General features: G+C 34.3%; 2 pseudogenes; both read right to left on the reverse strand.

The window, feature by feature from the left end:
* Positions 1 to 9,859: 9,859 nt before the first annotated feature.
* Positions 9,860 to 10,597, reverse strand: LOC139492905 (uncharacterized; annotated as a pseudogene).
* Positions 10,598 to 11,835: 1,238 nt separating this feature from the next.
* Positions 11,836 to 14,468, reverse strand: LOC139492906 (uncharacterized; annotated as a pseudogene).
* Between the last annotated feature and the right edge of the window lie 878 nt (positions 14,469 to 15,346).

Raw genomic sequence — 15,346 nt, forward strand, 5'->3', positions numbered from 1 at the left:
ACGAGATTTGTATTACATGCACACGTATAAAAATAAATTGCAGTTTTTTGCCAACGCAATCATAGGTTTGAACGTTGTTTTCAATTTAGACTTGTTTATATTTATTTCGTTTGGGCTTGTATTATTTTTTCCCTAGTGTGTCTTAAGTATTTGGATGAAATTGCAAGGTTCCATTGTCTGATGGTATACGTATTTCTGATGGTACAACACTATGGTGTATAATTTATTTCTCTCTCATTACAATGTATTATGAGTAATAGAATAACTGTATTTGGAATTTCAGTACCTTGAAAGGTCCTCATGTCTGTAGGACAGTTTTCATTTGACCTCGACCTTATTTATGGATCAGCGAACAAGGTTAAGTTTTCGTGGTCATGTCCATATATCAGATACTATAGTTTTACTATATTTGGTGTATAGAATGAATGCAAGGTGTACATGTCCAACCGGCAGGTGTCATTCGACCTTGACCTCATTTTCATGGTTTAGAAGACAAAGATGAGTTTTTTCTTTTTTTTTCTAATAATATATGTAATAGGTCAACTACATTTGGTGTATGGAAATATTTTATGATGTACATATCAGTCTTGCAGGTTTATTTGATCTTGACCTCTTTTTCACGGTTCATTGCTAAGTGCTACTGTTTCTGTTTTGGTCTGGTTTTTTTGTAAACTATAGCAATAGGTCAACTATATTTGGTGTTCAGGACGATTGTAAGCTGTATATGTCTGTCTGGCATGTATCATATGATCTTGGCCTCATTGTGTTGGTTCATTGGTCAATGTTTTTTATGGTTAAGTTTGTTTCTTAGAGTACTATAAACAATAGGTCAACTATATATCTAATGCATAGATAGATTAATTATAAGGTGTACATCTCTGTCTGGCATTCATTGGCATTGTTCATCTGACCTGACCTCATTTTCATGGTTCATTAAACAATAGGTCAACTATATTTAGTGTATTGAATGCTTGTAAGGTGTACATGTATTTCTCGTTTGGTTTATCTGACCTTGACCTCATTTTCCTAGGACAATCAACGGTGACTAGGGAATAGAAATATGGTCACTCGGCAGTAAAATGCTCGTCAAAGTTGGTTGGGCGTCCGTTTGGTTTTTGGCGATGTGCAAGTTTGCAGCCACGTCCAGTCAGAAAGAGGAATTTAAATCTGATGCCTCGTGTATTAAAGAGAGTGCCAAACTCTTTTCACGTTAAGAACCCTTGCTACAACTCTTTGAGGGGTACATAGGTGGCCTGTTGCAGGGCATTATTTCTGTCCCTTTCCAACAAACCTTCATGTTCAAGTGGCAGCCATAATTTCCCCGACCATCATCCCGGATGGCCTCTTTCGCAAGACCTGTCTGTTGTATTTGTTGTTCAATTGTTCTCATTCTGAACATATATTTGCCACTGGACGTTAAGCAACCAAACAATCAATCATTTTCTTGGATCAATGTTAAGTTTGTAATACTTTTTGAAAAGATTTATATTTAGGACGATCAACATAAAATCAATGACTAATAAAAAAAGGCCAGACATTTCAGCCTATGCACTCTAGTTTTTCATTAAGCACTGTAAAAGTCATAATGTTGCTCCCATAGACTGTGTAAAAAAACCAAAACAATATAAAGTTTTAAAAATCTCTACCTACATGTACCTACCCATACTTATTTTTAGATGTAACTGAAACCACACATACTAGTTTATTTGGCATTACCTCCACTTAGAGGACTTTTCGCGGAAAGACCTTTTGCTTTTTTTCTTTAGCCGTCTGAGATGCTTTTTTGTTTTACATCACATTGAAAGGATTTAAAAACCCACCCCGTGTAACCGACCACTTATTCCTATAGGAGTTATCTCCCACATCCCCTTTTTCTTGTTATCATTATATCTCTGAAACCGTAAAAGATTTCAACAAACTGTTTTCACCAAATTGTTTGTCTGCTCATAAGAATGGTTTGATTTATTTCAACTGATGTGATCAGATGACATCTTATGGGAGTTATTTCCCTTAGAAAATTTTAAAATGTGTGATATGTTGGATAAATTCATACATTATGAGTCGTAGATGCCTTAAGTCTTTTGATATGAAGTTCTTGGGCCATTTGGAGGAAATTGATGTCAAGGTCAAAGGTCAAGGTCATGTTCTAAATTTAGAATTTTGCTTGTTTTCTTTATTTAAAAGAAACTTTTACAGTTAATGATATGATGTGTTTGCTAAATTACGGTTTACGTAAGGGCACAACTTCGACCCATTTAAGACGAAGTGTTTGGTCAACCCTTATAGGAGTTTTCTTCAATTATGTATTTGAAATCAGTATTACTCCACAACCATACAAGTGATTGACCTGGTTTCTTCAATTTGAGATAACTGATCTATGACCTTGAAATTGAGGTCAAGGTCAAAGGCCAATTTGACGTTTTAGATTTTGACCTTTGCTAAAATTTATAACTGTTTCATTATAAAATGTATTTGATTAAAGACATTTCATCATTTATCTGGTCAACCAGAAATGACATATTTTAACCAAAGTAGACTACTATAGACTAATCCTATGGAAAAGTACCTTTAATTCTTTTTTTTATATATAAATTTGAAGGAAAAAATTACATAAACCAGGAGTGACTTTTTCCAACACTGTTTTTTAAATTTCATTCTTATTATCGAGGTGGAAAGACCTTCAATTGCTCTCTGAAGAATTGGTCTTAATTTTTTTTTTCTTCCACCTAATTTTTTTCTTGTGCTGTATTTTTGTTTCAAAAGATGTTGCTAAGTTTTTTTGTATATGATATCATAGTCTATACGCTTTTGAAACTGACCATGTTTAACCAAACACTTTTCTTCGTAAGAGTTATCTCCCCAAACACTGTTTTTCTTGTTATGAGATCTCCTCTGCAACTGTGAGAGAAAGCGACAAATTTATTTTTCCAAATTGCTTGTTATATCCTCAGAATGTTAAGTTATATTATGACCGAAGCTTCAAAAAGACTCCATATGAGAGTTATTTCCCCTTTTGTATTTGATATATGTGAAATGTATTTGTAACTGGAAAACCATAAGTGATAGAGGCCTAGGGTTTTTTAATTTGAGGTCCTTGGTCCATAAAAATGAAAATGAGGTCAAGGTCAAAGGTCAAGGTCATGTTAAAAAAGTGATTTTGGCTTGTTATCACTATTTTTCAGACAAATTGTTTGCGACATGTCGTATCATGTAAATTTGAGTTGAAAGGGTACAAAGACATTTAATGGGAGTTTTCTCCCCTATTATATAAAAAATTACACGTATGGTGATATAACTCATTCATCATATATAATTGAGACCTAGGGTCTTTTGATTTGAAACCCTTGTTTCATGACCTTGAAATTGGGGGCAATGTCAAAAGTTGATTCCATGTTCTATATTTTGACCTGTTTTTGCTTTTACCTCATATAAATACATAAAGCCATGAGACTTTTTGCATTAGGTTTCAAGCCATTTGACCTTGAAAAAGCCAACCGGAAGTGACCTTTTGTAAACCAGAAGTAGCTGTATATTGTATTAAATTAATGTAAAAGTATATAGAACTTCATATTTTTTTAATCAGTGTCAAGTTAACTATCAAACAATACCGGAAGTGACATTTTTCAAACCTGAAGTAAAACAAGTGATGAGAAAAGCTCACTTGACCTTTCAGGTCAGGTGAGCTAAAAATGATCTCCCTTATTTATATTTTTTTGTATAGAAACCATATATTTTTGGAATTAACATACATTAAGCTGTCATTTGACATTTAAAACTTAATTTTAATATTTTTCACATCAAAATAGATCCGTACTGGTGGAAAGACCTTTCAATTCAATTGGTTTTTAATGTACTTGACATTTTTGTCTGATATGTTTGAAATATTTGCCACTGGACATGAAGCAAAAAATATACCCTTTGGCTTAGAATTTATGTATAATAAATGACTAGCTTTTTGACCTCAATATTTATTCTGACTACTGTCAAAGCTGTGTATCTGGAAAATTTGACATAGCATGGACTAGATACTGTAGATTCAGAAATTATTGCATGCATTTATTTTTTCGATTTTGACGTTTTAGACTGTATTGTCTGAATTCATATAAAATATTTCAAAATGCTAGTTTAAATTATTGCGTTCACAAGTTTCTCGCATTTTTCGCAAAAATAAAAACCTCCCAATAATTTCTGAATTTACAGTAATTGAAATTCAAATACATTTTCTGTTTTAGAAAAATTGAAATTTAAGTTCAGAGATTCATGAAAACACTTGTGATAATCTTGTTTTTCTAAATGCCTTCACATATCTAGCTGATGTGTAAGTCTACAATGATGCTGGTTGTACAGCCTTTTAAGCTTACCTCGCCAAAAACTGTTCTTAATGGAGGAATGATTTCTTTTTGTCACTCGCGCAACGTGTTGCAGCGGACATTGAAATACTGAGAGTTCATCAGACCTTGTGTCTGTCAATCCGTCAGGTCTTGTAAACGCTCTCATAGGTACAATTCTTGCAAGATTTTTTTAAATAACATGAGCCACATGTGGAGCAGGATCTGCATACCCTTCTGGATCACATGAGATTTCCCCCAGTTTTTGGTGGGGTTTGTTTTGCTTAGTTCTTAGTTTTCTATGTTGTGTTTTGTGTAGTATTATTTGTTAGTCTTTTTCTTTGTAAGCCATGGCTTTGTCAGTTTATTTTTTCAATCTATGAGTTTGACTCGCCCTCTGGTATCTTTCACCTCTTTTGTAAAACTATAGGTTAATATCAGCTATATCTGGGAAAGTCTAAATCGGTTGATGATCTACTTTTTTAAATAGTTATGCCCTTGGTAATGCTAAATTTATGGAACATGATTTCATTAGCGCTCTCACAGGTACAATTCCCGTTAGATTTTTATAAAACTTTTACCATAGGTTAATCATTAATATCAGCAATATCTCAGAAAGTTCTAAAATGATTGACGATCACCTTTTTTCTAAAGTGTTATATCCCTTAGAAATATTAAAGTTATGACAAATGGCCTCATCAACTTCTAATGTAGGTTAATATCAGCAATATCTTGGGTCAGATCTGAAATGGTGGACAAACATTTTTTTTTTTAAAGTTATGTCCCTTGGAAATATTAAATTTATTATCTTATTATAACTAAAAACAGTAAAATTTCTTTAAAAATTACTAATTAGGGGGCAGCAACCCAACAACCAGTTGTCCAATTCATCTGAAAATTCCAGGGCAGATAGATTTTGACTTGATTAACAATTTAACCCACAGTCAGAATTGCTCTAAAAGCTTTATAAGCCAAAATCTATATTTTTACCCCTATGTGATATTTTTAGCCATGGCAGCCATCTTGGTTAGTTGGCCGGTTCACCAGACACATTTTTAAAACTAGATACACCAAAGATGATTGTGGCAATGTTTGGTTAAATTTGGCCTAGTAGTATCCGAGGAGAAAACATTTGTAAAAGATTACAACCAGGTGCTCCACAGGGCGCAGCTTTATAAGACTGCAGAAGTCAAACCCTGAACAGTTGGGGCAAGTATCGACACAAAATTTAAGCTTGATACAGCTCTGAATTTGGATTGCAATAAAATCTTTGACATAATATGAGTTTCTGACACAAAACAAATGTCAAGATCTTACAAATTTACTGCGCAATATTGTGCAATTAAAGATTTCTTTTTTAACTTTTAAAAAATTTGGAATTTGAGAAATTTGAAAAAAATAAATTAAAACAACTACCCCCCCCCCTTTTTTTTGCAATGTGTCCAAAACCTGACATTTCTTTATGCATAATATACAAGTAGTGTAAGGGATGTAAATCGGAACATACCCAACATTGTATGTTAAATGTTATAGAATTACCTCCCTAACTGTACACTGCTTTTAAATTGTCTTTAATTGTCCATTGACCAGAAATACCTAGTTTTCCCCCTTTTTTTCCCCTTATTCCGAAATATTTTGAGCCATAACCCCCCAAAGTCAATATTAACCATCCCTTCATGGTTTGGAAACTTGTGATTTAATTTCAGAGAGATTCATACACTTAAACAAAAGTTATTGTTTGAAAACTACAAATACGATTATTTTGGACCCCTTTTTTGGCCCCCAATTCCAAAACTATTGGGACCATAACCCCCAAAATCAATCCCAACCTTCCTTTAGTGGTATTGAACCTTCTTGTAAAAGTTTATAGAGATCCATACACTTAAACACAAGTTATTGTCTGTAAACTAGAAAAATGCTTCTTTTGGCCCTTTTTGGCCCCTTATTCCTACATATTTGGGAAAATTAACCCCAAACTAAATCCAAGCCTTCTCTGTGTTATATGGAAACTTGTGGTACAATGTCAGAGAGATCCATACAGTAAAACACAAGTTATTGTCTTAAAACTAGAAAAATGCTTGTTTTTGTCCCGTAATTCCTACACTGTTTTCCTAATAACCCCTTTAAATAAATTCCAACCTTCTACTTATGGAATTAAACATTGTGGTACAATTTCAGAACAATTGAAATACTATTACACAACTTTTTGTCCTGATAAATGCTGTTTTTGGCCCCTTTGGGCCCCTAATTCCTAAACCTATGGGACCATAACTCTTAAAATCAATCCCAAGCTTCCTTTTGTGGTTAAAATTTTATTGATTTCTTTTTACTTATTCAAAAGTTATTATCTGGAAACAATTCATCTTCGGACATCGCTGATGACGACAACGACGTGATACCAATATACAACAATTTTTTTTTAAATTTTTGTGGTGGTATAAAAATTTATGAAAAATTTGTAAAAATGACTATAAAGGGCAATAACTTTTGGTTATGATTACTTATTTGTAGATCTTACTTTGCTGAACATTATTGCTGTTTACAGTTTATCTCTATCTTTAATAATATTCAGTAAAATAACCAAAAACTGCAAAATTGTTTGGGCCAGGTGAGCTAAAAATTAAGGCACTCAGGTGTAAGGATGGACAAGAATAAATCTATCTAGACTTTTCACTATGTGGTCAAAGCTTTAAGAATCTACAAATGAATCACAAGCACTTATCATATTGAATAATTGAAAGAATGTCCCTAGAGGCCAAGAGTTAATTGAATTAAAAATTCTTAAGGGTTTCGCGTAACCCTGGGTGTCTTGCCTACTCTTTCTGTTAATCACAGATAAAATAATAAAATATTCCTGTTGATACTATCTTTTGGTTGTAAGAAGCTTCTGTCCAAGTTTAGTAAAAATCCAGGATAGTTTATGAATCTAATAAATGTTTAAAAACTTTAACTGCAGACTGAATGTAATGTTAACTGGAAGAAAAAAAAAATTCCTTCTAGATACTAGTTTTGATCATAAACAAGCTTCTGTCCAAGTTTGGTACAAATTAAAAATAGTATAAGATAGTTATTAAAATTTTAAAAACTTTAACCACAGAGTGAATGTGTCGTTTCTGGCAGAAAATCGAAGTCAATTTAAAAGAAAAAAACGTAAAAAACGATTAATTTTTTTTTACAAAATTTACTTCTGGATACTGTCTTATGATCATAAACAAGCTTCTGTCCAAGTTTAGTACAAATCCAGGATAGTTTAAGAAAGTTATTAAAATCTTAAAATCTTTAACCACAGAGTGAATGTAATATTTACCGGTAGAAAACTAAGTCCATTTATAAGTAAAATACGGAAAAAATGAAATTTTATTTTTACAAAATTTACTTCTGGATACTATCTAATGATCATGAACAAGCTCCTGTTCAAGTTTGGTAGAAATCTAGGATAGTTTAAGAAAGTTATTAAAATTTCAAAAACTTTAACCACAGAGGGAATGTTTGTGGATGCCGCCGACAGAATGTAGGATCGCTTTGTCTCGCTTTTTCGACTAAAGTCGAAGGCTTGACAAAAACCTGAATAAGAGTTTTGCTTAAAGGTCTATGATATTTAGATTACAATTACACAAGGTAAAGGTACATTTAGTTACAATATTTACTCAGCATGTAAAAAGTATATAGGTTATCTACATTTTGAAATTGTTACCAACATGGTCACATTTTCCTACACATTATCAACATCAATATGCTCATACGGGTGTAGTTTCAATAACCTAATTTTAGGTCACAATGACCTATTCTACATGGATATTGAGAGACTACAACAATGCATATAAATACCTATATTCAATTTTGCATGACCCTTGTACATTTACTTGCCGAAATACTTGATGTCACCCCCTATATAATCACAAGTTTTGACTATTTTGTTTTATAATAGTTTTTCATAATACTTTTTCTTTGTGATGTCAGAATTAAACCAGAATTAAATTAAAAATTTCAATTTGGCATTTGCCAACTAACTGGTGGTTCAGAAGCTCCCTTTCAGTGGAAAACTCTTCTGAGCAGCCGTCATTTGTGCATTGTATTACTAAATTTTCTGTGTCTGATTTTGTATTTCTTTTAGACAACTGGTGAAATGTGATATCATCAGGTTTCTCTAATACTGTGATACATCTGGTGTTGATTGCTGGAATCTGATCATTCTTTATCAACAAGCCTGAAAAAAGGAACATAAATGCACATTCATGTATCAGTTAAGTTTGCATGAGCACAAGAAATTAGCCAAAATAAATTAAAACTATGAGACAAATTAGTTGTATTTTAACATACTGGTAAATCAAGGCAAGACAAGAAAACCAAAGTTACAAATGGCCTGATCAGGTTGACCAGTATGTACATTAACTCAGGATATGAAATATAGAAAATGCTCATTTAGAAAAGACGAATTGATGTATAAATAATAATGTGTATAAATTCTGTTCAATTTAGTCAAAGGAAACTTAGTTATCATACATTACATAGGTCAGAGTGATAACTACACATATATAAGAGCACACACTTTTAAAGCCAATGTAATCCTCATGCTGACAAACCATAGGCGGATCCAGGGGGGGGGGGGGGGCCCTTTTGTGGGAAAAATTTGGTTGATTATATAGGGAATCATTGAAGCATGACTGGAGTGGGCCCCCCCTTAGGAAAAGTTCTGGAGCCGCCACTGCAAACTACCATATAAGCTCAGTATTATAGTTAATTGTTGAGTTTGAGATGTGGCTAAGGCTGATCTTAACCTTATCCAAGTGCACTATTACACTTTGATGCTGACAGGCTGCTATAGATGTACAAGTATGCAAGCTTACAACACCATGTCTTCATGGCATAAAATGAATTGACATTAACTTTACAATATTCAACCAAACATTAGTTACCATGGTTACTGAAGGGAATTAATAACATGCATATACCTTCTCCAATGCCATGATCTTTCCATACACATATGCCTCCTTTTTCAAAAGAGAAATCTGAGTACGAGACAATAGCAGAAATTTCTTTGCATGTTCCTTTTCCACAACACTTACTCTGTACTTCACCTGATCTGTCAGAAATTCAAGTTAATCATGTATTTCTTTTTTTTTCTATGAGCATGAGTAATATATGTCTATTTATGTTTTCTGTGTGTATTCCTTTAGTTATTTCATGTTTATTAAAGTGCTTGTCTATTTTGTTTTCCTGGTTTTTGTCACTTGTCTATTGACTTTCAGCAATTACATGAAAATGATACACTCTGGTAAGATGTCTTTATTCTCAAACTCTGGCAAGCCCTTGTTAGAGAACTAGAAAACTTACCCTCATGCGTCTGAAATTTCCCGTGTTAGATTCTCTATATCTTACAAGATCCAATCCCTTCAGTCATATAAGTTAATATGAAATGGAATTTAAACAAGCAAAACAATGAAAAGGGGTGTCAGAAGCTTATTGTTGTGAAAAAGCTTCATTTAAAAATATCAGTCAAAGAAAAACTTGTATAGGAAAAACACATCATATCAATTGGCTAAAATTAATACCATTTTCATTGAAGATGCATTCAGTACATCATTTCCCTGATTGATGTGTCTTCGTATGGCTGATTTTAAAGTTGCTCCAGTCTGTTGCATGGGTCTTTACCATTTTGGGATTCGCAAAAGTCATATGATTAGACTTTCTTATTTTTGCTTAATATGGACATCACTTCTGTCAACTTGTAACACCCAGCATTGTCAGACCACAGGTGAAATTTGGCAGAGACTGAACTTTAAAATGCTGTCTATGACATCCAGCATGATTGCTGCTTTTGTAAGACTATCTTGTGATATTTGGGAGTCAAAGATATGGACAAAACCCAAACTTTCAACCAAGCCATTAACTTTCTGGAATGCCATTGTGATATGCCAAGGTAAACCACACTTTCCAAACCAATCTGTTTGGTCTTCTCGATATCGTTTTGGAAGATATTTCATCGACCAGTCACATATTAACAAGACACCATCTTCACTCATAGTGTCAAACAATACACTTTTAGCACTGTCTTGGTTCTTGCAGCGAACAAGATGGTTCTTAAGATTGGTGATGCTTTGTATTGCTTGGGTACCTTTGAAATTCAGATCATTCAGTTTTTCTGTCCTCTCTGCATTTTCTTGGACGGCACATTGGACTATCTTGAGAAGGGAGGAAGTTGATTCTTTCAACTGCTCACAGGGAACACATACATACTGATAGATGAACCTAAGAGAAAAAGAAAACATAGTTTATTTATGAATGTATGCATGGTTTGACTGGTTGTGGAAAAGAAGATACTGAAGTCTAATAAGTGTTGACATATTTACTATGTAATAGTTTTTAAAATTTTCACAGTGAGGATTGTCTTTCCATTCTTTTGAGAGTTGCCTAAAAATAATTAAAAAAAACTTTCTTCCAAATACAACCAAAAATAAACAAGAGTGAACACACTGAATTGTCTCGCCTGTTCTAGTGTTAATAATATAATTTATTTAGAAAGTATAAACTAGACGCTCTCAAGAGCCTGTGTCTCTCACCTGTATTTACTGGTGCTTTGGAAATCATGTAAAATAAAGTTAAAATCAAAATTAGTAGAATTAGATATTAGATATTATAATGACTCTAAGATAATAACAAAAAATGCAAAATTTCTGTAAAATATAAAATCCAGGGGCATCAACCCAACAACTGGTTGCCGGATTTTGTCTGAAAATTTCAGGGCAGAAAAATTTGACTGTAAGCAACATTTTTGCCACCTGTCAGATTTGCTTTAAATGTCTTAGTTTTCGAGATATAAGCCAAAAACTGCTTTTTAACCCTATGTTCTATACCTATAGTATCTGAAAATAAAATGCTCCCAAGGGTGCAGCTTGGTATGTCGGCAGAGGTTAAACTCTGAACAGTTGGGGAAAGTATGGACACAACATTGATACAGCTCTGAATTTGGATTGTAATTAAATATTAATCACAGTATATGTTTCTGACTCTGAATGAATGTGGTCTAATTGAACTTAATTTTTTTTTTTTACTGATTATGGTCCAATATTCAAAATCTAAATACTAGTACATGGTCAGATTCAGCATATCAAAGAATCCCTAGAATTCAATTTTTGTTGAAATCAAATAAAGTTGAATTTTAGACCCTTTGGATCTCATGTGGACCAATTTAAAAATAGGGCCTTATATCCAAAAACTTTTATACACGGTTAGATTCAGCATATTAAAGAACCCAAAGAATTCAAGAATAAAATCCAATTAAACTTGGTCAAGAAATATGCAATTTATACAAAGTATTGTTTTTGGCCCCCAATTCCTAAACAGTTCAGGCCATAACCCCAAAAACCAACCCCAACCTTCCTTTTTTTATATGGAACCTTGTGGTACAATTTCAGAAAGATTCATACACATCAATCAAGTCATTATCTGTAAACTAAATAACAGTGCCAAATTGAGGCAAAATTGAATGGGGACTTCTGAGGCCTTCTTAGTAATCATATATTTCATCTACTATTCTTGCCTTAAAATCTGTTTTGAGATACTGTCTACAATGTAAAAGTAAGGATGTTGCATCTTTGCTCTAATGTAGATTCAAAACCTCTCTTTGCACAAGTTCTTCTAAAATATTTGATAATGTCGTGAATCCTCGACTTCCTTCAGCCAAAAAGTAGTCAATTCCCTCTAAACTGGTTCTTACCTTTGCACCACACTGAGCACTAATCCTGTACATTGTACTATCACCTGCAAGTTCATGTTTGTAAAAATATTATTTTAGTGGAAACCTAGATTACAATTTTGATACCAATTACCAAAAAATGTTAAGTAGCATTTTTGGTGAAATTTTTAAGTTCAAAAGGGAATAACTGCCACAAGATTAGGCTGATTTGAAAGTCCTTGTTACACATGGCCAGGTGAAATGAGATTAATATACAAGTTAGTAGTTCATATTTTTGTTGTTGTTTTGTTTCAATTTCAATTAAAGAACCTTAGTGAGCACGCTCACATACCCCACGTCCCCACATTGTCATTGGAGAAATTAAATAAGTATGAGAAAAAAAAATTGTATAAGAAAAAATACTGAATAATAAATTCCTGTCAATATACACATCTACATAGTATGTCCTTATTATCTACAAAATTTCATGAAATTCTGTTGTGTTTTCAGAGGAGTTGAGATGACAAACTGTTGCAGAAGTACATTGAAGCAAATAAGTTCAAAGGGGCATAACTCCTAGAAAAAAAATTGAATCGTAATTTCCTGTTGATATGCACATCTACGGTCCTTATTATCTGAAAAGGTTTCGTGAAATTCTGTTGTGTGGTTTGAGAGGAGTTGCGATGACAAACTGTTGCAGTAGTACATTAAAGTAAATAAGTTCAAAGGGGCGTAACTCCTAGAAAAAAATTGAATCTCAATTTCCCGTCGATATGCACAACTACATGTATGTCCTTATTATCTGAAAAGGTTTCGTGAAATTTTGTTGTGTGGTTTGAGAGGAGTTGTGATGACAAACTGTTGCAGTAGTACATTAAAGTAAATAAGTTCAAAGGGGCGTAACTCCTAGAAAAAAAATTGAATCGCAATTTCCCGTCGATATGCACAACTACATAGTATGTCCTTATTATCTGAAAAGGTTTCGTGAAATTCTGTTGTGTGGTTTGAGAGGAGTTGCGATGACAAACTGTTGCAGTAGTACATTAAAGTAAATAAGTTCAAAGGGGCGTAACTCCTAGAAAAAAAATTGAATCGCAATTTCCCGTCGATATGCACAACTACATAGTATGTCCTTATTATCTGAAAAGGTTTCGTGAAATTCTGTTGTGTGGTTTGAGAGGAGTTGAGATGACAAACTGTTGCAGTAGTACATTAAAGTCTAAGGGGCGTAACTCCTAGAAAAAAAAATTGAATCTCAATTTCCCGTCGATATGCACAACTACATAGTATGTCCTTATTATCTGAAAAGGTTTCATGAAATTCTGTTGTGTGGTTTGAGAGGAGTTGCGATGACAAACTGTTGCAGTAGTACATTAAAGTAAATAAGTTCAAAGGGGCGTAACTCCTAGAAAAAAAATTGAATCGCAATTTCCCGTCGATATGCACAACTACATAGTATGTCCTTATTATCTGAAAAGGTTTCGTGAAATTCTGTTGTGTGGTTTGAGAGGAGTTGCAATGACAAGAAACAGGACTGACGGACTGACGGACAGACGGACGGACTGACGGATGGACGGACGGACGGGTCAAAAACATTATACCCTCCGCAAGAAACAGGACTGACGGGCTGACGGACGGACGGACGGACTGACGGATGGACGGACGGACGGGTCAAAAACATTATACCCTCCGCAACTTCGTTGCGTGGGGTATAATAAGAGATTCAGGCATGTCATGGCAATCTATACAGGAGACAAAAAATATATTTCACTTGTTAAACAACATATATGCAGTAGTTTTGGAAGATACATGTATATATATAAAACTTTTGAACCAACATTGTCAACCTTCAATTTTTCTATCAATCCAACAGTTTTTTTCAAGGAAAATCTTGAACCAATCTACTTACCGTTGGGTGTGAGCTAATGCTCCGTGTTGAAGGCCGTACTTTGACCTATGATTTTTTACATTTTATACATTGTGACTTATATGGAGAGTTGTCTTATTGGAACTCATACCACAACTTCTTATTTATATATATGACATTCCCCCTAGCATCCACCTATAATCATAACAAAGACTTTATTCTTACCTAATGGAGAAATTTCATTTTCTGCACAAAACAATTTGTACTGATGAATTAAATCACTTGCTCCCAAAATTTGAATGCACTACATTGGGCATTTCAATAACACTGCCATTTGACATCCTGACCTTTCTTTCACCGTAAGGCAAATCATGAACAATGTGCTCAGATGTTATAAAATCCAAAAAGTTATCAAGCTTAATGGGATCCGTTTGTGTCTTGTGATAGATGTTGTTATTGGAAGTCCAGGTGCAACAAGTTTGGCATGGTTTTTTGCTGTGTAGAATTTACTGTAAGTCACGTCTGGTAGTTTTTGATTTATCTCTTTAAATGTCATTGTCTGAGTAAGAAAAGAAAGAATTTGGCATCTGTGGCCACATGACTTTCAGTCTCAAGAGGAGGAACAAAAGATCCATCAGGAGTAGAGCGCTAAGTGTTGGAGAGACTGTCAGTTTCAAGAGGAGGAACAAAAGATCCATCAGTAGTAGAGCGCTAAGTGTTGGAGAGACTGTCAGTTTCAAGAGGAGGAACAAAAGATCCATCAGGAGTAGAGCGCTAAGTGTTGGAGAGACTGTCAGTTTCAAGAGGAGGAACAAAAGATCCATCAGGAGTAGAGCGCTTAGTGTTGGAGAGACTGTCAGTTTCAAGAGGAGGAACAAAAGATCCATCAGGAGTAGAGCGCTTAGTGTTGGAGAGACTCTCAGTTTCAAGAGGAGGAACAAAAGATCCATCAGGAGTACAGCGCTTAGTGTTGGAGAGACTCTCAGTTTCAAGAGGAGGAACAAAAGATCCATCAGTAGTAGAGCGCTTAGTGTTGGAGAGACTGTCAGTTTCAAGAGGAGGAACAAAAGATCCATCAGTAGTAGAGTGCTAAGTGTTGGAGAGACTGTCAGTTTCAAGAGGAGGAACAAAAGATCCATCAGGAGTAGAGCGCTAAGTGTTTGAGAGACTGTCAGTTTCAAGAGGAGGAACAAAAGATCCATCAGGAGTAGAGCGCTTAGTGTTGGAGAGACTGTCAGTTTCAAGAGGAGGAACAAAAGATCCATCAGGAGTAGAGCGCTTAGTGTTGGAGAGACTGTCAGTTTCAAGAGGAGGAACAAAAGATCCATCAGGAGTAGAGCGCTTAGTGTTGGAGAGACTCTCAGTTTCAAGAGGAGGAACAAAAGATCCATCAGGAGTAGAGCGCTTAGTGTTGGAGAGACTCTCAGTTTCAAGAGGAGGAACAAAAGATCCATCAGTAGTAGAGCGCTAAGTGTT

This window comes from Mytilus edulis, chromosome 10 (assembly GCF_963676685.1).
Source record: "Mytilus edulis chromosome 10, xbMytEdul2.2, whole genome shotgun sequence".
NCBI classification, from domain to species: Eukaryota; Metazoa; Mollusca; class Bivalvia; order Mytilida; family Mytilidae; genus Mytilus; species Mytilus edulis.